This window comes from Anser anser (genome assembly GCF_964211835.1).
Source record: "Anser anser genome assembly, chromosome: 7".
NCBI classification, from domain to species: domain Eukaryota; kingdom Metazoa; phylum Chordata; class Aves; order Anseriformes; family Anatidae; genus Anser; species Anser anser.
Window position 1 is genome coordinate 17,573,558 of NC_139727.1, and position 24,269 is coordinate 17,597,826.

The following is a 24,269-nucleotide window of genomic DNA, read 5'->3' on the forward strand; positions in this document are numbered from 1 at the left end:
CCCTGTAATAATGAGCAGGCATTGATTATCCTGTTATGAAGATGAAGTAGCAAGAGTATTTTATGCTTTTACCTTTCATGTTGGTAAAGCAAATAAAAACAATTTTTGAAAAGCACAAGCCCAGGTTAGTTACGTGTAGATACTGGTATTCAAGCTGATAGCACTTCAAGATACCTATTTTTTTTTTTTTAGTAGCTCATCTGTCATTTGGTCTACCCTAAAGTCAACTAAGCTTTGCATCTTCGTGGACATCCCCCCAAAAAATGGAATGGGCTTCATTAACCTCTACCTGGAGCGTGCTGTAGTGTGGTACATGCTCATGAGAGCCGTGTGCAGGCCCTGTAACTTTCAGGTGAGGTATGAGACCAAACGAGCCTGGCAGCCGGCGTGTTCCTGCCACGCGTCCTGGGAATGGGCCTCCAGCCCTCCAGAAGGAGCTACAGTAGCCTCCTGAGCAGGGAGCTTGTGCCCACAGCTGTGCTCTGTAGCCAGGGGAGCTATTGTGTGGCACTGAAGGAGCAGTGCGGATCCCGGCGTTGGTGAGGACCATATGTGAAGCATGTGTCCATGGAGGAGACCTCAAAGAAGAAGCTGTTTTCACATCCTGCTTCAGGAACGGCCTCTAATGTGAGCCACAAAACACAGAACTTCCTAATTCTGTGTTGTCACCGCACACCAAAATGCCATAGTGTGTTCGGAAGCAGTAAGTGGGAATTAACACAGCTAACACTGTGAAGGGGACCCACTACGAACCTTTTAGAAGTGTTGACTTCTGCTGTTTTTGGCAGAATCACATTTTCAGATGTTGTGGTGGGATTGTAGCTGGCCCTTGGCCTTGGTGGCAGGGACTGAATTTTAAAAGGATGTCCTGAAATGCAGGATTTTATCCTCTTACCGTTGTGCTGGTGGGCTATCTCAGGTGTATTGCTCTGTTCAAATGTTCCCTCCTAACGTGAGTAGATCAGCGTTCTACACGTGGAATTTAAGTAGAAAACCAATAGGGCAGCTTATTTGCATTGGGTTTATAAACTTTGTTACAGGCTGTGTTGGGAGGCCAGAACCTCCTTATATTGTACTAACATTCAAACTCTGAATTTCAGGAGTGTCAAAAAACTTTCAATGCTTCTCATCTATTCCAAGCTGCGACAAAAACATCTGGTTTCCTGAAACTGAAAGGCTTGTAACTAGGTTTATCTTCTTGTTCCCTAAAATCCATGTTTTGTTCACTTTTTTTGTAGTTATCTTGGTTTGCTGTTGCTCCTGAAAATAGGAAGTGTGAGTCGTATGCAGCTGCATGCCTCCAGAAGATTGGGACCCGCTTTAAAAAACGGCTGAAATGAGATCAGGAAGTCTTATTATAGAGCTCATGTGAGCTGGGGAGCTGCCTGGGTGAGTACCATGTAGGCTCTTCCACAAGTTTAACTCAGGTGCTCTCGGGAAAACGTGGCCCTTGCAGATCTCGGACAAATTCCTGAGTTAAGGTGCCGGAAGGACCATGCTGCAGGTGGTGCTGCTGCAGAAAGAGCTGGGTGCTTGTGCTTGTGGCAGTGGGACCTTGTGTTTCTAGCTCGAGTGTTTTTAAGTGTGTTTTGAGGGATGCCCTGCTACCTCAAAATACATGCTGTGCACGTGTGCTCCTCTTCTTCAGTGCTGCGACTTGGTGCAGGAGCACTCGGCATGTTTGTGTATTTGAAGCACGCCCTCCCTGGAAGGGCCATTACCAGGCTGCGAGTTTGCATTGGCTTCATGCTCAGGAGCCACACGTGTGTGTCATGGATGCTTCTGTCCTTATTATACCTTACCTGAAACATGTATGGCCTCATTATGAATCTCTTGGAATGCTAATTTCTGCTTATCTGCCTTAAAACAAGCAAATTAAACTGTGTTTCCTACCAGACAGGGCATGCTAATGAGAATACCCCTAAATGACTAGAGCAGTAACGAGAACATATAAATGCCAGTCAGTTATGAGCTGGCCAGATTCTGATTTCATGTTTCAGCAGTGCTGTGTGTATCCAAACAATGTGCAACTAAGGCTAGTAAGACAGCAGGCAATATGTTTGTTGTGGTTTAACCCGGCTGGCAGCTAAACACCACACAGCCGTTCGCTCACCCTCCCCCCTCCCTCTCTGGGATGGGGGAGAGAAACGGGAAAGTGAAGCCGGTGAGTTGAGATAAAGACAGTTTATTAAGACAGGAAAATAATAATAACAATAATAATAATAGTGATAATGATAATAGTATTAATAATAATAATGTGTAAGAAACAAGTGATGCACAATGCAATTGCTCACCACCCGCTGACCGATGCCCAGCCTATCCCCGAGCAGCCGGCCCACCACCCTGGCCAGCCACCCCTATATATTGTTTAGCATGACGTCAGATGGTATGGAATACCCCTTTGGCCAGTTTGGGTCAGCTGTCCTGGGTCTGTCCCCTCCCAGCTCCTGCTGCACCCCCAGCCTGCTCACTGGCAGGACAGAGCGAGAAGCTGAAATGTCCTTGGCCTGGTGTAAACACTGCTCTGCAACAATTAAAACATCGGCATGTTATCAGCGCTCTTCTCATCCTAATCCAAAACATAGCACCCTACCAGCTACTAGGAGGAAAATTAACTCTGTCCTAACTGGAACCAGGACAACGTTGCAATGTTACTGTGTCAAAATAAAATGGCATGAACTGTCTTGAGATCAGGTCCATTGAGTCATCGCTGCTTTGAAGATGAGCCTTTAAAAAAAACAACAAACCCCTAAGTTGCCCAAGAAAGCCATTTTTTTGTGTGCCACTTTACTCTGTGTCAGAGAGATCTCAGCCTTTTTCCAAAAATAGTTTGTACCCTCCAGCTCCAGTGCACCCAAGTCCATGCTATTTGGCAATGTTATCACAGCACATTTCTGTAATCTTTGAGCAGTGTTGCCTTTTTGTATACTTCTGTACAGTGCAGTGCCTCTTACCCAGTTGCACTTAATTTCATTGATCACTAGCTCTTGCTGAGCCTACCTCGTAAATTCAGAAATCATAGAATCATAGCATGTCCCGAGGTGGAAGGGACCCACAAGGATCATCGAGTCCAACTCCTGGCACCGCACAGGTCTACCCAAAAATTCAGTGAATGGTAAATGGAAAGATGTTTTTTCTCCAGAAAACAAAGAAAATAAGGCATCTTACAGTTAAACACATTTGACTTCACTTTCAACAAAGAATATGAGGAAGAAGCAAAGGAATACCACCAAAGGATACCTGTTCAATGGGAAAAAACAAACAAACAAAACATCTAATTAAAAAGAGAGACAATTTATGATATTTTAAATCCCTTTTACAGGCTTTTTCCACCATTAGCATTCCTATCACAGAGAATGATCTTAAATTAAACAAACTGAAGAGTTTCTTTTTATAATTTTTATAATTATCCTTTGATCCAGTTAAGCATGTAAGTTATAAGCCTAAATTTAAGCACATTGACTTAGGATTATCTCAAGTATCTATATACACTTAAGCGGCAAAAGTTTCGGTGGCCTTGACTTAAACATGGCTTTAAGATCATCAGATGAATTTGTCATTGGCCTTGACGTGCATCATCCATTCATACAGACAGAGCCTAGCAATTTACTGAGTGTTGTGATCTGATCCAGAAAAACACGTATTTTTTAATACTTTGTTGTATTAGGGACTCAGTGCAAGACAGTTTGCTGATTCAAACCATCCTTGTGCCTGTTCTGCTCATAAACATCTCTGACGTTATCAATTCATGACAAGTTTTTTGTTTTTCCTTTTAGTCCTTAGTGTGGTATAGAGGCAAAATGATTAATATTTGACTATTAACCGAAATGCACATGCAAATAAGATGCTTTCTGAGCTTGAATCAGAACATCCAAATTCATTACAATATGCTAAAAATTGTCCTGTTTGAAGAATATTATGCATCTGCTGGGTTAAAAAAAAGTAGAGAAGGAATTCAAGAGCCAAATGCGTTACGGAGGCTGGAGCAAGAGTCGCTGACTATTTTTTCACTTCTTTGTTTCATCTGACATTGAGGACTAAATATTTATTTGCTGCTTCTGGCATTAAGACTGAGAGCTTTCATTTGTAGGATCCTTTCTTGTAGGACCTGTTGACATTTGATCTCATCTCATGATTTGAGGATCCTGCTCTCAGAGCAGACTGGGTTTTATAAACAATTTCTCTTGCTGGAGTGCTGAAAGGTAAAACTTGAGGCTGTAGCACTATTGTGCACCACAGCTCACTGAATTTTTTTCTTCAGTGAGTATTTTCATGAATATTATTGAAAATAATACTCGTATGACTGGCTTTGTAGGTGGGGACGGCAGGCAGTCCCATTCTTGTAGTTTCTTTCTGTGGTGGCAGTGGAAGGAGTCTCAGGTAGAAAGATTTGGGTTTTTTACTCCCACATCCTGCTTTCCCTGCTCTGTGCACATGTACAGGATGATCTCCCTGATTCCCCACGTTGCCACTTCTACAACCCTTTATAGGCACGTGGATGATCTGAAGTGCATCTCAGACATGGATGAACAGGACAAGTTAGTACTCCTGTCTGTGCTGTTGCTTACCCCAGCTTTTGAAAACTGTGTCTGAATTGACCAAACAGTTTTGGGCAGAGGACGGCGTGGCAGAAGCAAGTTGCCTTGGCTACAGCTGCTGAACGCCTTGAGGGCGGCTGTGAGCTGTGTGGATGTGTGGCAAAGCAGCGTCTCTGAGGAACGACGCTGATCTGCTGGGTGTGTTTCATTTCATTGCCCTGTGGTCAGGCTCCATGCATGGCTGGAGCTCCGTCTTGCTGCGGTTGTGCCGCTTGTAGGCTCTGCTCAGGTAATTGGGAGCTCTGCATGGCAAGGAGCGTGCAGCTAGGTCCCCAAATAAAGCTGATGCCCGACAGAAAAATTAGTCGGTGAAGGGGTGGCAGTGATACGGACAGGCGCTTTGACGCTGCTAATGGGACACATCAAGAGGCTGGCTTGGAAAAGATGGTACATGTGTCAAACAGGTACCATGCGTCTGTCTGAGCACAAGAAGGGTGCATATAGGTGCTGCGGCATGCCAGCAGACCCTGGGTACTGTCTCTTCACGTTTGGCTAGCTTTTATCAGAGCCTGTTTAAAAAAAAGTAAAATAGAAAAATAGAAGTTATGATCTCCCTGAAAGCACAGATTCCCGATGAACACTAATTTTTGTGATCTGTATGAAAGAAGGGGCTCTATTAAAACAACATGAAACGTCAATTGAAAATCCTCATCAAATTGAACATGCTGAGCTTATTAACATTGTGCTTCAACTGAACAATATACAATTTTCTTTATCTCAAGAGGCAAACTGTGTCTGTTTCAGCTTGCTTTCCTCAAAGTATTTTGTGGTTAGCTCAGCAGAAGTACTGCCCGAGCTGGAGCAGAGGGGATGGCAGTCAGGAGAGATGGCCGAGGTGCCGGGGGTGCTTCGGGAGCGTTTCTGGGCCATAGAGTTAAGAAGCAAGTCACCAGGTGAAGAGCAAACTGGCACTTCGCTGTTAGCCTGGCTAACGATTTTGGGGATTGATTGGTGCTGCTACAGGGGGAGCTCCCAGTTCACCCCACCGTCCTGTTGCATGAGCAGAGGGCCCTGCATTTAACCCAGGTACCGTCTGCTCTGAGCCTCAGGGATGAATGTTGGACAAAAGCATATTAAAAAGAAATAATTTGTTGGTTTAGGCCACAGAGGCAGAGAACATAGCAATTCCTTGGACAGTTCCCCCCTGGCCCCAGTGCCTAATTGCTAAGGTTGTTTTAAAATATGTTGCCTGACTTTAAATCTGTTTTCAGCTCTTATGTATTGATTGTCAGACTTTCTCGTAGATTAACTTAGTACCCAGTATTTTCTTGCAAAGTACATACACGCTGTAATCAAGTCACTCGTTGTTTGATAACTTAGATAACCTTTTTGACAGCTGAAGGTTTTCAGTCCTTTAGTATCTTAGCTTTGAGACTGTGAGAGCTGTTGAATAACTTCTTGCTTTCTTCCTCCTGCTGCTTCTGCTGACTTCTGTTGCTTCTATCTGTTAGGGCACTTGGGAGCCCTCACTTGTCCCCACCATACGCTTCCCATTGCCTTGCAAGCACCAGGGGGAAATGGGCAGCCGTCCTTGCTCTAGGAAGGACGGATGTGAACACACCAGCACTATTTCAACTCTGTGCCTGGTGCCAGCCGGCCAGGCACCTGCCTTTCCTACTGCAGGAAGAAGCTGGTGCTGCCATCAGCACCTTGGGGACAGAGCTGCCCCCAGGGTGTGATGTGCTGCTTCTTCTACACGGCCCTCAACAGGCGCTGTGGAGGTATTAGCCCTTCTCCTGAAGTGCTGCCCCGGTGTGTTGTCATATTAGACCCCTTCTATTAATGTTATTTTTTTTTCCTGTTTTAGCATATAGAATCAGTGACAGCACGGTTTGGGTTGGAAGGGCCCTTAAAGCCCCCCCTGCCCCCAGCCCCATCCAGCCTGGCCTTGGGCACTGCCAGGGATGGGGCACCCACAGCTCCTCTGGGCAGCCTGGGACAGGGCCTCACCGCCCTCAGAGGGAAGAATTTCTTCCTGATACCCAACCTCAATCTCCTCTCTTTTAGTTTAAAGCCATTCCCTCTGCCCTCCTTTTGATCCTGACTCATCAGCTCCCTGTCAGCCATGCCAGTGAGATCACAGCCCCTCAGCCATGTGTGCATGCCTCTTGTTTCCTTTCTTCAGCGTTCATGGTGGGTGCATTTGGGCATGTATGTTTAGAGGAGGAGCAGAAAACCCCTTGCAAATCTGTAACTGTGTTCTGATTGGAGTCGCTCAAAACCCATATCAGTGCCAAACGTATTTCTGTGCCAAACAAAGTAACCTAGCAACTTTGCCCTTGAAAATATTTCCATTCAGTAAGATACAGTCAAGAAAGACACTTTATATGTGTTGGCCGAGCACCTGAAATGGTCAGGTTCTTATCTGCCTTTATAGCTGTTACCATGACATAGAAGAGGAGTGGTGCTGCTCTGAAGGGACACGGGAACAGAAACAGGGGCTCTGTGTGACACTAGGTGGTGCTCCATATCCACACGGGCATCAGAGTGCTTGTGTCGCTCCTGCTAATTCCTTTGGCAGTGTTTAAGGCTCTTAATCTATATTGGGTTTAGTCCTGATCAGGTAGGACAGTGTTTGTTATTCTGGAAAAACTGGTAGGATTCCAGCTTAAAGACTCAAATGAGACCACTCGAAGTCTATCCTATTATCTGTGAGTCTTAAAGTACTTTTTGAATATTAACTGACTTTGTTGGGTGACAGTGAAGCTAAGTGAAGAATATATCCACTTTATGGATGATTAAAGCACCGCTAGATTTATTGACTGCTGGGAGTCATGCAGCGAGGCAGTGACAGGGCTGGGAATCCAATCCAGGAGCGCTGGCTTGCACTTCCCTTTCTGTCGCTTACGTAATGATTCATTTGACTACAGGTTTTTGTAAATAGCACTAGAACTGGGTGCTAGCGAAGAAATTAAGGGAAATCATTGTTCGAAGTGATGAATGTGTTAGCCTAGGTGTGACTGTCATGGTTTTTGGCGTTAGCTGGATATAGCTGTGTAGTCCCTGATTTAACGGCTGTGATCTGCAGTCTGGCTGTACCTGGCAGCACCCACAAGCAGGGAATCCCCAGATTTCCCTTTCTCTCCACCAGCAATCTCTCATTGCTTTTTCTCATATTGGAGCTTGTTGCCCACCCTGTGGTAATACAGAGCAAGCTGTGACAGGTAAAGGAGGACTTCCTGGTGCTGCCTGGCTCCTTCTAGCCCACTTCTGTGGTCTCTGAAGGTGCCAGAGCTTGCTCTCAGGCCACAAAGAGGATTGTTTTTGCCAACCCATCTCAACTGGGGCTGTGTCCAGACCCACTGCCTTAGAGCCACAGCACTTGGATGCCTGTCTGGAACCCACCGAGCACCTGCTGTAGCTGCATGACTGGGGTGGCAGTGCTGCAGCAGGTGAGCTTAACTCAGAATTAATTCTTTTGGCAGTTCAGAGCAATCATCTGTTTGAGTTTGCCTAGATGACTGCCCTTAAGATGCTTCCCATCTGCTAATGACACTTTGGAGTCTGATGCACTTGCTCATAGCACATTATTATCCCAAAAAGCTGCATGTTGCATATTTCCAATGCAGGGGTCAGCATGTGCTGCTGCTGCGGCTTAAGATTTTTTAAGTGGAATTTTTAGGTAAATGAACAGCACAAGTTACCAAACATACCATATCAAATGCTTCATAGATCTGTTTTCTTCCCCAGCTCCTTGTTATAAATTGACTTAAACACTATTGAAGGCTTCTTGGAGGCTAACAGTGTAGGAGATAGAGCTTGGAGGTGTTGAGAGAGATAAAAGGTGAAATTATAATGAGCAGGTGAGAAATGTAGTGGCTTTGTTATGATTATTTTGCTACATACATTTCCTTGCTAGTTGAACTGAAGACATGATTTCTGTCCTTAACAGTTCTGTCCAGATTTCCATGTGAGATTACGGTGAGGGAATAAATACAAGCTTTAAAGGACCACAAAATGAAAAATGGCTTTATAAAGCAGTATGGCCCTGGAGTTCAGTGGTAATTTTTTCTGTGCAAGGCTATGGATACTTAGTGTAAATGACTTGATGAATGGTGATTATTGTGTCAGTCCAATTTCAATGCAGATGTATGGACATCCTGTTCCAATGTCATCGCAGTTGTGTTACAAGTGGAAATTCCACTGCACTGTTTGAGTGACTCTTTGGAGGCTGTGCTAATCCAATTACTGCGATGCAATAGGATGTAGGATGATAGTTTCAGCACAGATCTGTAGATACACTGTGATTTCATATCACTAGATCGTTTCACATCATTTAATATAAAGAAAATCAAGCTAAAAAGCTATCTTAATGACACTGGGCTCAGTACACAAATTAGTGATGAGAGGAGCCAAAGGCTGCAAGATGCTGTGACGTTAGCGGGACTGTATTGTCCCTGTTGCCTTGTGGCAACTGGAAGCTCCTCGTGGAGTTGTGAAACAGCTTTTTTGGGTGTAGCTTTTCTTATTTAGTGCAAAGCTGCAGTCAGAGCACAGTTTGGACTCGTGTGGCTTGCAGGCATCACAAAATGGTGTGGGTGCCTGTGCTCGTCAGCAGAGCTGGCCAGCCCATCCTGAACACATAAGAGGGCAGGAGCACAGGGACAAGGCATGGGAAGTGGCTTTTGAGAGAAGAGTGAGTTAGTGCTACAGAAAGAGCCACTAAGGGTAGGTGTCAGGAAAATGTTTCTGGGGGTGAGGATAGAGGAATAGATAGTGTGGCTTCTTCTGACCTCCAGAGAAGGGATTATTTGCACTTCTCCATTTCTTGCCTGTCCTCCTCCCCTGGTTTACCCATCTCTGCCGTTGATGTTTCTCCTCGGACGCTTCCCTGTCGGATTACATTTGACACAGATAAGGCTGACCACCCGAACCTCCCTCCTGCTCCCTGGCACAGCCGACAGTGCTGCTATCTTACCTGTCATTCAAGCAGGCAACCTGTGGGTCACTTGTGTCCTCTGGATATATAAGCTTCTTCTTAATCCTATTGCTTCTTCTCTAACTCCTCTGCAATCACCTGCCTTTTATCATCTCTTCCTGTGTGGCCAAAATTTTTTGGTTTGTGCAGGGTTAGTCATCAGCAGGGAGCTTGCTTGAGACAAGCAGCCTGTCATCCTCTGACTCCATCCTACCTCCTCCACCTTATTTCTTTGTTCTGATTCCTTGCAAACACCTTCAGATGGCTGCTCTTAATGCAGCTATGAGCTCGGGATCAAAACGGCATCTGCATCTATGCCCTAAATGGTCCTGTTCAGTACAAGTTGCCCAGGTTTCAGAGTGGGTTTTAAGCCCAGGTGTTGTACCTGCTGTCCTCTGGAGAGAAGGCTGTAAGAAGACTTGCCTCGTAAACAGAAAGTTCCTTTCCTTTTGACTTTTCATTTGTTGCCTTTCTTCCAAGGAGCAGACGTAGACTGTCATAGCAGCAGATTAATTCCATCCCTACTGAATTTTTGCCTTGCGTCAAAAAAGACAGCTGCTGCTGTCTCTTACTGTCTTGAAGATTATCGAATGGGTCTTCTGCCTGCTTCATAAAAGAAGATATCTGCAAAACAACATCACTTTCTTCTAAAGGAAAAAGAACGTTTGCATGGGAAATGATTTCATTTTTCTTGCTTTTTCTGCATTTTCAGAAGTTTTTTTCCCCAAAGCCTCTGCTTGCAGGGGAATATAGCAGCCGTGATGTTTTTATCCTTGACAAATCAGACCTTGGGTAACAACATAAAGCCAGAAGATAGCAGGGTCATTCTGAGACTTCTGACTTGATAAGGCCACTTATTTCATGAAAATCATGGCAATATTCTGTATACTTCAGTGCTAACACTTTCCAGGTGATATTATGGAACTGTCCAACCCCTGGACAGGTGGTGTGGGTAACTATAGGGTTTCAGTACTGCTTGACTCAATCGAGAATAGGACTTGTTTGGAAGAGGGACTGCATTTCCTTGCTGAGATTTCTGCCCAGCAATTAGCACAGTGTGACCCGGCCTTCACGGGAGATATGGGAAAGCGATACAATGGAATAAACCTATAATGGAGGAAATCACTCCTGCTTTTGACACCTGGGGGGCAGTCATTACTGCTTTTAGGGTTGATTGGTACTCCTCTCACTCTGCTAGTGAACACTTTGTGGGGAATTTCAGCGGCTTTCTCCCCAGCTCCAGTTGCTGGATGCCTCTGATCGTATTGCACAGGCTCGATGTGGCTAATGCTCTGTGCTCTGTTGATGAAATTGAGCAAAACCCTGAGCCTGCAGCCCTCCCTTAGCACGTGCTCCCTCCTTACGCCACCAGTAACGTGGTCTTGTGCAGCTCCTCGCGGGGAGGCACTGGCCACAAAAGGCTGCAGTAAAGCAAATGTAGTAGCAGCTGCTCAGCAGGGGAAATCCAATTGCTTTGCACTGGGCAACTATAACTAGTGTGATACTTCTCAGCGCTGCAGAGACATTGATTTCCTTCCCTTTAAGGCGGCCTCAGTCACTGTGGTCCCTTCGCACAACACTCCTGCCCCTCTGGCTTGAGATCTCTTGGAGTTGAGGCAGGTGTTGAGAGGAGGAGGATGGATGTGTCATCAAGGAGAAAGTGTAGCAGAGATGCAAACATATTAAAATAACACTGCAAATTAAAAAACAAATATGGCTTTAAGAGTATGATCCTATGGAAAGTGAATAAAACAAGTAATAGTAGGAATGCTCAGGGAATTGGTAAGTGGAGGCATCTAACTGAAAGATAACAGGAGTGAGCTAATAAGGAAAGCACGTAGGGGAGAGAACTTAAGCTCTTCCTCAAGGAAGGAAAAAGAATTATGGGTGTCAGAAATGAAAATGCAGTTTTCTGACTTGGCACGGTCTGTACACAAGGTTGCCACTAATAGCTTTTTAACACAAGTACTGTAGTATTGGGCAGCATAGGATACTGGGCCATGTAGTAAAGTTTGTGTCCCTCTTTGCTTTGTCATGTTTGTCTCTAACTTAACTAGAAAGTGGTTAGATTGTGATTTCTACCTAGCACAAATTCAGATCAGCAAAGATCAGAAATGGCAATTCAGGGCTACGTTACCGAATTGTATCAAGGTGAATGCATAAGGTTATTTTCTGGAGTCCTCACTGCTTAAAGCCATTTGGCATTGGCTCTTGTTTCATGCTGTTAAACAATGTGTTATTAAAACTATGCCTGTAATTAACATCCAATTCAGCTTGATTGCAAGTTTCCTCTTCTGCCTGCCTACTGACTCTTTAGAGTTCTCTCCTTACAGCACCAGGCCCAGCAGAGCACAGCTTGGCTAAAATAATAGGGAGAGACATTGTTTCCTTCGCCGATATAAAAATGTTCAAGCTGTCTGTTAGATGTACAGCACGCTCACCGGGGTGTCTCAGTCTTTTGCAAGGAGGCAGCAAGCAGAGGAATCTGGTCGGCGCTTGGTGTTGGCAGTGTCGCTCTCCAGCAAGACCCCAGCAGGGATGGAATCCCCGGCTGCCGCAGCGACGTGGGGGACTCATCCTCACTGCTGGCTCATCCTCTGTCACGCCGAGGATCCCCGCAATGCTCTGGTCTCTGTGCTGCATTAACGAGGTTCTTTCTGTCCTTTTCCGTTCAGAAAAGATGTTTGGGCAGCTCTCAGGTCTGTCTTGGTAAAGCATCTCTCTAACCTGTGCAGAATTTGCTAGTTCAGTGGAGGTCCATTACCCTTCAGTGTTGCTTTCATGTGCAGAAATGCTTCCTGTAAAGCCTCTATTAGCTGTGATTTAGCGGTTATTCAACGGCGCTGTTTTGAGAGAACCTCTGCAATGCGGGAAGTGATTTCTTCTCAGTTTGACACATGAAATAAAAAGAACTTCTTTGTGCTGAATGACTTGGACTCTGCCACGTTAATGAATAGCTAATCCAGGTCCAGAAAGTAAAGCCCTGGAGCTGCTGCCTTACATAAATGGAAAAAGGTTGCTAAGTACCAAAAAGAGCGTGGCTTAGAAGTTGCATACAGTTAGACCTGTTTGTGTCCCTGTTACCTGTTGGGGCCTTAAAAATAAGGATTAAAAACTTAGTGCATGGCACAGCATGAAAGGCAAGTCAGCTGCAGGAACAAAGAGTGAATAACAAACATGGTGTGCTGTCAGGATTCAGTAAGTAAATAAGCTCAGCCTAGGTACAGCTGAATTAATTCAGCAAGCCCCATCCCAGAATAATGACTGTCTGCACGTGTTCCAAATGAGGTGGAGAAAAAGCCAGGTGTGTGAAGCCCAGATAACGCAGAAATAGGGTCAGCAGAAAAAAAACACCGAATGCAGTGCCTCCTTTGCAAGGCAACATAGGGAGAAAGTGCTGTATTAGCTTCAGCCTCCTTGGCCACAGCGTACCCGAAGCTGCCCGCGGTGATCCAGTGCCATGGGATGACAAGTTTGTTGCTTGGGGCGAAACGAGGATGGCAGTGTGCATCTTCCTTTGTAATGTGCAGCCTTGATAAAAGGGGGAGGTGTTCTGCTGTTACCTGAACTTTGTTGTAGAAGCTGCAGGAGTGTGATTCTTTTTTTCCTGGCTATTAATTCAGTGCAGAAAAGTCGCTTTGTCAATATTTACTTTTCAATCCTGAGCTATAGGTGCTTTTGCCAGAGAAGTACTGGCAAGGGAAGAAGGGAACGCTAGCTAAGATGCTGCCATATGGGCTCCCTGGGGTATGTTTCACAGAAAGGATGCCTTAAGTGCAGTCCTCCAAATGTCCTGCGTCTGCTGTTGGAGTGTGAGCTCTCTTCTGCGCAGCGAGGGGGCCAGAGCTGGGGTGGCTTTGCTCCTCTTGTCCCCATTGTTTTCCCCTATAACTGCGGTGCTGCGAGCCCCAGCTATGAGCTGAGCAAGCAGGCTTGTAGTGCTTCCTTGTGCTTCTGTAACATGCCCCTGAAGGGGAGTCTAATTCTGAAATTAGGATTGATTGCTTTCCCTGGGAGCTTTTTTCCTTCTTTTGGGAAGTAAAACCAGTCGTGTTTGCTCATTTCCTCGATTCTTTCTCTTTTTCTGCTTTAAGAGAATTTAGGTGTGGATGGTTCACTACCAGAGTTGAGTTGTTCTGGCTGAGTTTTACTTTCCCTGAAACTTGCACATTTTGATGAACAGTGGGAGTTTTTTTTTTTTGTGGGACCCCAGAGTGGTTATTTTTGACTCTCTGAATTTATTCAGAAGGGGTGTTATGCTCCAAGGGATGACTCGGGCACGTAACTTCTGACACTGCTGAGTCTTTGTCTCCTAACCATGTTGTGTTGGGGAAGGATCTCCCCGGGCCCTTTTCCTGGATTTCAGGAGCTGGAGGAGCCCTTCCTGCAACTGAAGGGGTAAGAGATGATGGAACCAAGCTGGACATTGCCCGTGGCACCACTGATTTCGCAGCCAGTTGCTTTCAAACACGAGCTGCTTTCAAGTTTGTATTTCAGAAAGCAAATCCTGTGGCTTTGTAGGTGAAAACTCACAGGAAAAGCTCCCCCAAAATCATTTATTGCGTTGCTGTGCGTTTGGTTTCGTTCACGTAAGGTGCACTAGACTTGCATAAGAAAGGAGAGATGCCTTAATGAATCGGGAGGAAGTGAGGTGTTTTTTTTTTTTTCTGAAAAAGTCTTCCAGATATTCAGGAGCAAATAAATTTGAAACTGTTTGACTCGTTTCACCCCTGATGAAGGCAGAAGTGGCAAAATGCATACGTCCTGGGTGTAGAGCCTGCTCATCTGTAGGATCTACTCTGTTCCAATTAAGGGCTCAGCGAGGAGCCTGACCTGCAGTTGGGAGGTGCTTATTAAGTTCCTTTGGTCTCAGCCACTCGCTGTGATAATGCAGGATAAAAATTTTACTTAAAGGCTAATAAGAAAACATTCTCATTGAAAACTTTGATGCTATATCTTCAGAGCAGTTGTGAAATTTCTAATTTAATGTGCAATGAATAATCTAGTTCCTTGTTTGAAACTTCAGACTTTCCTTCAGCGCAGTTTCATGCATCGCCTGTCTGATGCCTCTCATGGCAAATACAAAGAAAAATGTCCCTCTCTAGTTGAGGGAGAATTAAGAAATGCCAAGGAGAAGGTCAGACGGCTGCCAACACTGGTAATGAATAAAATCAGGAAGGTGGAAGGGTAGACAGAATATCAAATGTCTGGCGGGAAGTGGCATTGGTAATTTTGTTGTTGAAATGAGCTGGGATAAGATCAAGCCCTCTTTGAGGCAGTCGATGGAGGTCAGTACCTCTGCTGGGGCCGCAGGGAAGGGTGGCAGTGACCGTAGGGCAACGAGGGAAAGCCCTGCGAGCGGGGCGGGAAGGGCCACGCGTCAGGAGGATGCTGTGAATAAATGGGTACGCTGAGTCTGGCAAGTCAGGAGCAAGCAAGTCCCAGGCTGTGGTGAGAACCAGCTGGAAAGGAATGAAAAATAATTCTACTTTAAACGTTTGAGGTGAGACGCAGTCTGAAATGAAGGCAGAAGTATGTTGTCTAGACAGATGTTCCTATTGAATATCTTCACAAATAAAAGATATTCAGATATTGTTTTAAAAACCTCAGGCTCCAACGTCTACAGTCCAGTCTCTTTTCTCGAACTATTGAAATTAAACCCAAAAATAAAACAGCACAACTTGTGTGAATAAATTCAGCTGACCTGATTCCATCAGTAAGGATTTGATCAAACTGTTATGCTCATCTCTCTGTGAATCAGATCAAGTCAAATATTTTACTGTGCCTGAGTGTGGACTCAGGACGGTGTTTTGCTGCATAGATACTGATGAAATTCTTTAAATATTTGTCATCTTGATACTGTGTGCAGCTCAGCTCCTCCTGCCCTCAGGGAGGGAAAGCTCCTGACTATTTTGAGTCAATTAATTGGTGCTTTGGCAATGATTATTTCTACCACCTCTGGACAGTACAAAGTATTTGTTGTTTTTGCATAGGGGGGGGAAAAAATGAGAAGAAACAACTGCAAAATAGTTTCTGAAAAGAGCGTGGAAATGAATCATTACCAGCTCAAATAGCACTGTCAGTGATGCTTGTTTCAATTGCAATGTAGTAAAATTAATTTCTACATTTAAGAGAAGAATTAATGGCGTAAACTGTTATGCATTAATGTTATAATGATGTTTTAATGGCTGGAACCAACTTATTAGAAAGCACTTACTTTACCAAGTGTGGTCTAAAATCAACAGGAGATTGAATACAGCCATTAAGACTAAATGTGTTATGTGAAGTCGTGGCATTTAGCTTTTATTTTTGAATTGACAGTTTTATTGACTTATCAACAAATAAAATATTAGGAATAGATTAATATCCCTTATCACTGCAGGCTCGCTGACTTTATGAATTTAACCTCTGGTAAAATGGTCTCTGCATGATTGCAGGTTTGCTCACAGAAGTGAAGGATGCTTGTTGGGCTTCTTTAGGACCAGGAGAACTTGGTGCAGCGGGTTCCCGTTGGGTTGTATACGCTGCTTCCAAACCCTGTGCCTATGGAAATGCAGCTGGCTGCTGGGAACCCAGGAGCAAAGCTGTTTAAATCAGATGAACGGCAAAACAGATATGCCCTGCTTTTTTAGGTGCTTGCTGTAGTCTTCAGATAAAACAGTACAGATGCAGAATTTACAAAGAAACTGCTGAGCAAGCACAGTAGCTCTATGCTGTAAGGCTTCTTACTGCTGCTGTCGTTAACCTGTAACGCGAGACCTGGTGGCTCAGACCAGAGCAGCCAGCTTACAGGTGGGCAATGCACAGCATGGCACGTGCAGTGCCACAGCAGTTCTTCGTAAGGGAGCAGACTCAATATTTAATTCTTTCTGTCACCAAAGCATTTCAGTTCGTATCCTCCCTCCCCCAATTAAATAAGTACATTAATTCTCATTACCGAGCAGTAAACTCAATCAGCACTAGGCTCTCAGTTCCGTAAGCTGCTTAACCTCCGCACCTCAACATCTCGTGGAGAGCAGGGCAGCAGGATAAGTGACTTTGGTTCAGCGTCTCCAGCGAGTGGTGCATTGGTTGCGGAGAGGAGGAGGAGGAAGATGATGGTTCCAGAGCGGTTCTGCCTTGCTCCAGGTATGTTATATTGTATGGTACGTGAAGGTGCAAGATGGTGTCATGGATCAGCATCACTCCGTGTAAGTTAAAGGTGTCTCGCTCATAGTGATGTTTCAGGCACTGCTTTCTCCTGGGTAAACTTGGTCTTGCATGATGTATTAAAATAGAATAAAAATAGCCTGCCCTTCTCATATTCTAAGAATAATAATAGTGGTTCAGGCAGGACTCTGAAGTATGGTCTAATATAATCTTCACTGCATCTACTAAACGTGACCTGCTTTTGAATACTAATTTGAAAGGGAACAAAAAAGAGCTCAAGTTGGAGCCTGCCTGCTCAGTTTATTGTTTAAATGATCGGAGGACGTGAGGGATATAGACACAGTAAATCCTGAGGTAATTTTGAGCACTTCTCTGGCTGGTGGTTAGGGTTTTATTACCCATATTTAGAAGAGATGGGCAAGGGATTGAGTCACCCCTAAAGGCGTTGCCACCACAAGGTGGTTACATACCACTGTGTCTGACTTATTTTGATGCAGGTAATGATCCAAAAACATCGAGCCTGTTCAGATGCCTGTCTGTAGGGCTTGCTCATGCACAAGCTGACGCAGAACATAAAGGTTTAGCCAAAGACTTTGGCTTGAAATCCAGGCACAGGAGCAGACTGCTCCCTCACTGTCCCACTGGGCTGCCTAGCACTGCGGGTGGCACTTGGTTTAACAATTAGGCTTTATGTCCCTGCTTGCCTTGGGGAAAAATCCTGTCCTCCTCTGGATAAGAGGCAGTAGAAGGGATGTGATCTCTCCAACCTCCCTAGATCTGGGGGAGTTAGGCTCCAAAATGTAGTGTGGAGCCAAAATTAAATGCTCTGAGAGCTTCAGCCTGCAGCCCAAGGGCTGAGAGGAGAGAAGACTTGAGGTATGAATCTCCCACAAGGGAAACCTTACAGAAAACCTGTCTGGTAAAGTGATGTGGGGTAAGGAAATGTCTGAATCAACCATAAATTAAGCTTATTTCTCCTTTTATTTATGTCTTCACGGAAGATACAGGTCTTGTAATGGCCCTGCCTGGTTGGGACCTTGTGGTTACCGGCTTTCTGGTAGCGTGTAACTTGAGGCTGAGGTGGCTTTAAGCAAGCTCAGTACTAAGGGGGCTCCCTTCGCCTCCTGTTGGGATGAATCTGGAAATGGGTTGTGCGTGTCCCATGAAAAACACTTCCAGTCCCTGCATCTGAGCTAGCTGGGTCAGACCATGCAGGGAGGTTCCCTGACTATGCCGGAGGGAAGGAAATGGGCCAAGATAGGGGTATTTGGCTTTGTTAGGGATTTTAAACCTCTAAGAGCTCTCCTTGCCTAGTTTTTATGGTTCTGGATGATTTAATAAGGGTAAACATTTACATATGTCTGTGCAGCATCTTCGGCGTTGTCTGCTAATGACCTGTGATTCCACAGCCATGAGAAGGTTGTCGGGAAGCAAGACCAGGCAGCCATCTCTGATTTTAGTTGCACATAAATGTTTGTTGAGGGCTCTGACTTAGTGCTTATCAGCAGCCCTCATCTCTCCAATTCCACTGTTTATTGCTGGTATCAAGTGTTGTTGATAATCCCCTTGAAAGGCAAGTGGGGAGCTGGCAGCCTTTTGATATAAATTTATGGCAGACTTGTTCCAGAAATCCAGTATTTAATATGCTGGTGCCAAAGGTGCTCTAAAGAGAGAGGTGTCGACGTTGTTTTTCTTTTAACTGTGTCAGAAACTTAAATTGCAATTTATTGTGCATGTAGCCTATCTCCTGAAGAGCAGATGGTCCCCTGCGAACTGACAGTGAGCAGGTTCTCTGTCTTGCTCTTTTGTTTCTTCACCATATGCCTTTTGAAAATAAAAAAAAAAGAAGATAAGTAGTGCTTGTTTGGGTTTGTTATACTGGCAGTGAGCCACTTTGCTGTCTCTGTTCTCCTTTTAAGCTCAGGGTGCTGGAGGTGCCGGCTCTGGTTGGTGTTTTTCCATCTTGCATTGTGTGGTGTGACGTTCGACAAGATGGATCTTCAGAGGCGCCTCTTGATCAGCACTGTGCTCGAGCACCTCTGTTCTTGTGCACCCCTGGGCAGGAAGGTTGCCTGAGCTGGGGCAGATATTTCTGGACCCACAGGAAGGGAGTAAGTTGGGGTCCAGGTTGATCTCTCTGTAGCCCACTGGGGTAGTGGTGGTCTTCAAGGGAGGATGCAAAAACTTGTTCATAAGAGTTCCTGCAAATGGGGAGGGAATGAGATGTCGCTGCCTGGGGTGGCAGAGGCTCAGAGGGAGAAGTGAATGGAGTAGGTAAACCAGTTACTCTGTGAATTAGGAGAAAAGATGAGGGAATCATTTGCTGATTTTAAACTCAGCATAAATACTTAAGTTTATTAATATATAATTAGTATCTGGCAAAAAAAAAATATGTCAGGAAAGAAAACAAGCAATGGAATTGTACTTGTGTACATGTGACAGTGAGTTACCAGCAATAAATTCCATTAATTTCGTGAGCAATGGGAAAGAAGAGATTATTATTTCTATTACCCGACAAAAGAGAAACCTTTGCAGCTTCATTGAAAGCCTGTTGAAAAAGAAATAAACATGTAAATGGTGCCAGGGAATCATTAGCTGGTGGTGATAAATATAATAAGAGGCATTAGCGCGGAAATGGCAACGCTAGCGATTTGTATGCATTAAATTTTCTATGAGGCCTGTCGTAATTCAGGGAAAGAAAATGATGGCACGGTACCAGAGGACAGTGCTCTTGCTGGGGACGTGCGGTGTGGTGCCAGCATCGTTTTATAGCCATGGGGCCCATCAACATGTTACAGCTTAGATGGAAATTCTTCATGCTTAAGTATGTCAGGTCATGCTGGTAAAATAAGCTTGGATAATTGCTTTGAAGCAGAGAGGTGTGGTGAGGGGGCTCTGAGATCATTTGCAGAAGAGTAGAGGACAGTGAATTTTGGAAGAAAAATAGCCCTGTAACAGAAATGTGACACGTGTGTGTGAGTCCTGCTTTCAGGACTGACATTGTTCAGCTGCCTGAACAATGAGAAAGGGTGTGTGCCAAGCCTGGCGTTTGGTGCCCAGATGAAATAGGTGTGCACACAACCAGGTGAGAAATGCACACGAATCACGCTAAATGTTACTCTGTGCATAGAGAAATGCATTGCAGGTGAGCTTTTGTCTCGTCCTCCTTTCCTCTGAAAGTGCCTTCGATGGAAAGCTCCACTCTAGAAACCCAGTCACAGAAGGGGTTTGCATGCTGCTGGCATTGTGTGTATTAAACAAAATAGCCATGAGCTGCTCAGTGTTTCATGCAAACCTCCTGGCTTTCACCAGGCATTACCTTCAGGTTGTTCCAGTGTCATCTGCCACGTTTAAACGGAGCCACTGAGCCTCTGGGTTTGGAGGCATGGTAGGGATGCAACCTCTTGCATATGTGGTTCAGGTTCTTTTATTATATAATAAAAAGCTGTTCACGTTAAATTACATAGTCTGCTTCAGCACCTCGACGTACAGATCTTGGAATTACAGAAGCAAAACAAATGTCTGATTTATACCCCTAGAAGCACAGTGACTGTCTTCGTGTTCAATGCCAGGTAATACGTTTAATAACATTCGTTGATGGAAGATAACATTCTCTTCTGTCTTGCTTCCTACTTTGAAAAACGTCCTTTATTTCTTCAGAGTTCAGCTTTCTCCTATAAATCCAATATAAGTGAGTGAGTTGTCTGATGGAGAAAAGCAACAAGGTTATAGTTAGAATTGCTGTTCCACGCTGGAAAGACGAAGTTATTTTTTATCATTATTTTACATTAACAAGGGTAACAAATGCGAGTCATAGCATGAACTTACTAGGGACAGTATATTTTAGACAGCACACTTTACACTTCCATTACAGTGTTTTTAGCATTTGTGTATTTTTTTTGAGTCATTCGGAAGGAGTAAAAGCCCTGTGCTCAAGCAAGTTGCTGGATATAATCATTAGACTTGAATTTTCTGTACAATATGTGGGTCAAATTTTGTAAATCAAGAATATTTATGGTGTAAGATTTTAAGTCATTATCCAGTTAAAGCATTTTGCTTACAGCGAGGGAAGAAAAGAGCATCCGTGCAGGATGCTATTTAGTGTTCTGCACTCGTTGAAGACAGAAGCAGAAGAGCAAAAGTGGAAATTCAGTTTCTCAGACCATTACGTTTAGGTGTTAGAGATCTAATAGATCATTTTTTTAAAATCTAATCTGGAAATGAATTCAACTTTCCAAGCCTTATCTAACAAAAACAAATTGTAACGCATCCTTTCCAAATGTGCAACAATCTTAGGGATCAGATGAAGCTTTCTTTAAGTTTTAACTTTGTAAATTGCAGCTGTTATGATAGCGCATCTTAAAACTTGAACAGGATCACTTCGGAAGAAAACAAATACTGAGCTGCCACTTGTCAGCTCTGCCCCATTCCTGCTTTTATACTCCAAGATGTCAGTGGTGCAGCTGGTATTTATCAAGGAGTCGGGATGGATGCATTAAAATATGTATATGTATGTGGAGTTTTCCGTGTGAAATGTAAAATATCACAGAAGAAAGTGGCTGCTGGTGTCTCAAAATGAAACGTGAAGTGACAGGCAACGAGGACATGCTCTGCGTGCCCCAGAAGTGGGGCTGTCCCTTCAGGTAGGTGTCCCTAGGTACAGTATATACATGATGCAGTCTCTTTAGACCTTCTTCACCCTTTGCCCCCCAAAATACACCCTCAGTAGCAAAACGCAATACTGTTGAATGTGGAGGCAGCCAGCCCACAGGGGAGAGCAGGATGTGTGCAGATAGCCTCTTTGGATTTCTCGGGTTACTTGGGGTAACGTACCAGGTGTGGAAATCATCTAGCATCAGCTGCTCTTTGCAGTTTCTTCCTCTGCTAGACCTTGGGAGAATCCCTTCATCGTGGGGTCTGTTGCTTTTTTTTTTTTTCTATCCCAGGCATTGCACTGATGGGGATGGACTGATGTGTCAAACTCCAGATGGTGTTCTTAAGTGGGTTAGAGCTGTGCAAGTCTTCCTGCCCCAGGTGTTTCTTCCAAAATCTTCATTTTTCAGCTGTCTCTCTGTTACTGTTGTGCTGCACATCTTCCACTAGCAGTCCATCACTCCTGCTTGGGACTTCCACTGTTATCCAAGTTCTAAATCCCTTGTTAGGGGCAATTTAGATGCTCTTTTGTACCATTGTATGCTTCAATTATTTTCTTTCTCTTTTTTCTTAGAGAAAGGGATGTGCAGGAGATGCACAATTTGGATTTGACTTTAAATTTCTGATAGCTATTTTCGATGTAATGTAAGACTTCAAACTACAGCACTGCTGTTACTGATTGTGTACTGTGGGAGCCAAAAAAAGATGGAAGGAATCTAGCAATCCGTTATATTTAGCTCTTGGAGATTTGTTACTACCTGTGAAAGCTTTATCGAACAAAAAATAATTACAGCACCACAACTCCTGTGAATCAGCCTGGGTTTCTCTGTCCTTGCTAAAGGACCTATAAAAAAAGGGACTTTTGGTACTATGTTTATTAAACCGTTGAGAGGCAGCTGTGGGAGATGGTGATTCAGTCTCCTAAACTGAACACGATCATAGAACATGTTAAATATAAAAGGGGTGATGGCAAACGGCAGGCCTGACTGCAGCGTCTTGTCCTGTGAAGGCGTCGAGCCACCACGTTCATCTTTGGGAGCTAGAGGTACACAGAGACAGCAGGAAACTATTTTTAAACAGTGCACAAAAAATGTCTGCAGCTAAAAATGTCTTTAGGTTATAGTTTCATACTTTTATTTTTCAGAACCAAGGCAAAGGGGAAATAGCTTAATTATGTTCCAGAACAAGTAGAAGTAAGATGCAAGCTCTGTTATGGTGGAAGAAATTTTGACAGGAAAATCAGAAATTGTGTTTTTTGCAGCTACTGAATGGTCAGGAGGGATGCACGCTGCTGGTGGGGGTAACCTATACACCGGGGCTTGAGGAACGGGCTGGAAACTCTGCCTCCCTCTTCTTTTTCCACTCTGAAAGTGTACTTTGAGATTCCAAAAAGCACGCAGGGATCTTGTGGCTTGAAATCCTACATGCCACTAAAACAGCTGTGGTGTGCGCATGCAGATCTGTTAGCGTTTTGGGTGAGGAGCAGCCCTGCCTAGAGACCCTGCGGTGAGTACTGGCGGGGAAACTTCTGCTCAGCTTCCACCCTGAGCAGTGTCTGGCTCCTCGTAGGTGGGAGCTGGGGCTGTTGTCAGAGGGGATGCTTCCGAGCCAAGGCTTGCTTCTCCAGCTTGGGGGAATGCTCTTAGCTGTCAGGTGAGGAAATGCTTGGGTTTTCAGCCCCTCTGTGTGCTGAAACATGTTGTTCTACTTTTCAGTCTCAAGCAAAACTGGGTAGGTGTGCTGGTGCTGCTCATCGCACCTCTGAATTGCAGTGTCACAGCCTGCAGTGCTTCTGGAGACTAGGTAAGGTGTAAAACCCTTGTCATCTGGCTCGATAGTAGCTGCCCCTCTTCAAAAAAGGGTTACGTTTGGTTCCCCACAACCACTCTCATTTGTATTGTGTGCTGGGATTTTCTTAGTGGGGTGATAGGGGGTGCTGAGGGACTGCTGCTCCATGGTGCTGGCGTATGACCAGTTATGAGGGTAGCTGCACAAGTCCGTAGTGGCAAAAATAGATGCCAGCTTTTGTTTCCTTTCCTGGATCAGCCACACCAAAGTCCTTACATGATAAATATTTGCCCCACTGCTTCTTCAGGGTCTCCAGTGTCAGAGGGAAGGCTTGCTCAGGAAGCCTAGTCCAGTCCTGTCCTGTCCTTAGTCTCCACAAGTTTCACTTTGTACCTGACTTGGATTTTCTTGGCCCCAGCTGGGGTTGGTTATCTTTGCCGCTGCCCATGAGGGCACAGAACAGAGCATTCCCTGCCTTTGTACAGCCACGTTTTTGTAGCCTGCCCTTTTGTTCTACCTTCATCCTCTCTTCTTGGGGCTGAGCAAAGCCAAATTATGCCAGCTCTTCTCCTGTGCGATATTTTAAAGATCTCCAAAGGGAAAAAGTACACTTTAGCTGAAATATTTTGAATAATCTTTCATGTATGGCTTATTTAAAAAAAAAAAAAGTCCTGTGTAAACTTACCTGTGCATAGTGGCATTTCGTCAGTTATACCTGGGGTGAAGATTTATCTGCGGTATTTGTGTGCTCGTGTTTATTTGGCATCAAATTGGAGTGTGATTTGCAGCTTCATGGGCAGGATATACTTTGAAAATCCATTTTGGAAACTTAACTCAGGTGGTGGTGTTACATCCACTTATCTACCGGGTAGCCCAAAGAGCTGGGATGTGCATCAGCTGCTTCTGCAGTGCTTGCTTCATCCCGCATTTCAAATGGCTTTTTAAAAACCAGCTTATTAAAAACAACCCTAAAAACTCCTCTGTATAGCAGGGGTAAGGATTTTCCTGAAAGTGTCTTGCATTGTGCTGCAGGAGTGGGAACTTGCTGGGGAGTTTCGAGCATTTCGGATTGAGGGCTTTGAGGGGAGAAAAGCTTGAACTGCAGTCAGAAACAACCCAAATCCATGTGGGAAAAGCATCTTTAAGGAGAGGATCTTACATCT

At 44.6% G+C, this 24,269-nt stretch overlaps 1 protein-coding gene across 17 annotated transcripts in view; it reads left to right on the forward strand.

Annotated features, from left to right (window-relative positions):
• The window catches only part of LOC310902572 (uncharacterized protein), an 881,556-nt gene that overhangs the window by 13,110 nt on the left and 844,177 nt on the right, over positions 1-24,269 (forward strand). For all 17 annotated transcript variants that reach the window (XR_014586773.1, XR_014586774.1, XR_014586775.1 and 14 more), the window contains exon 3: positions 1,239-1,389. The gene's annotated coding sequence lies outside the window, so the exon portion shown is untranslated. The remainder of the gene's footprint in view (positions 1-1,238; positions 1,390-24,269) is intronic.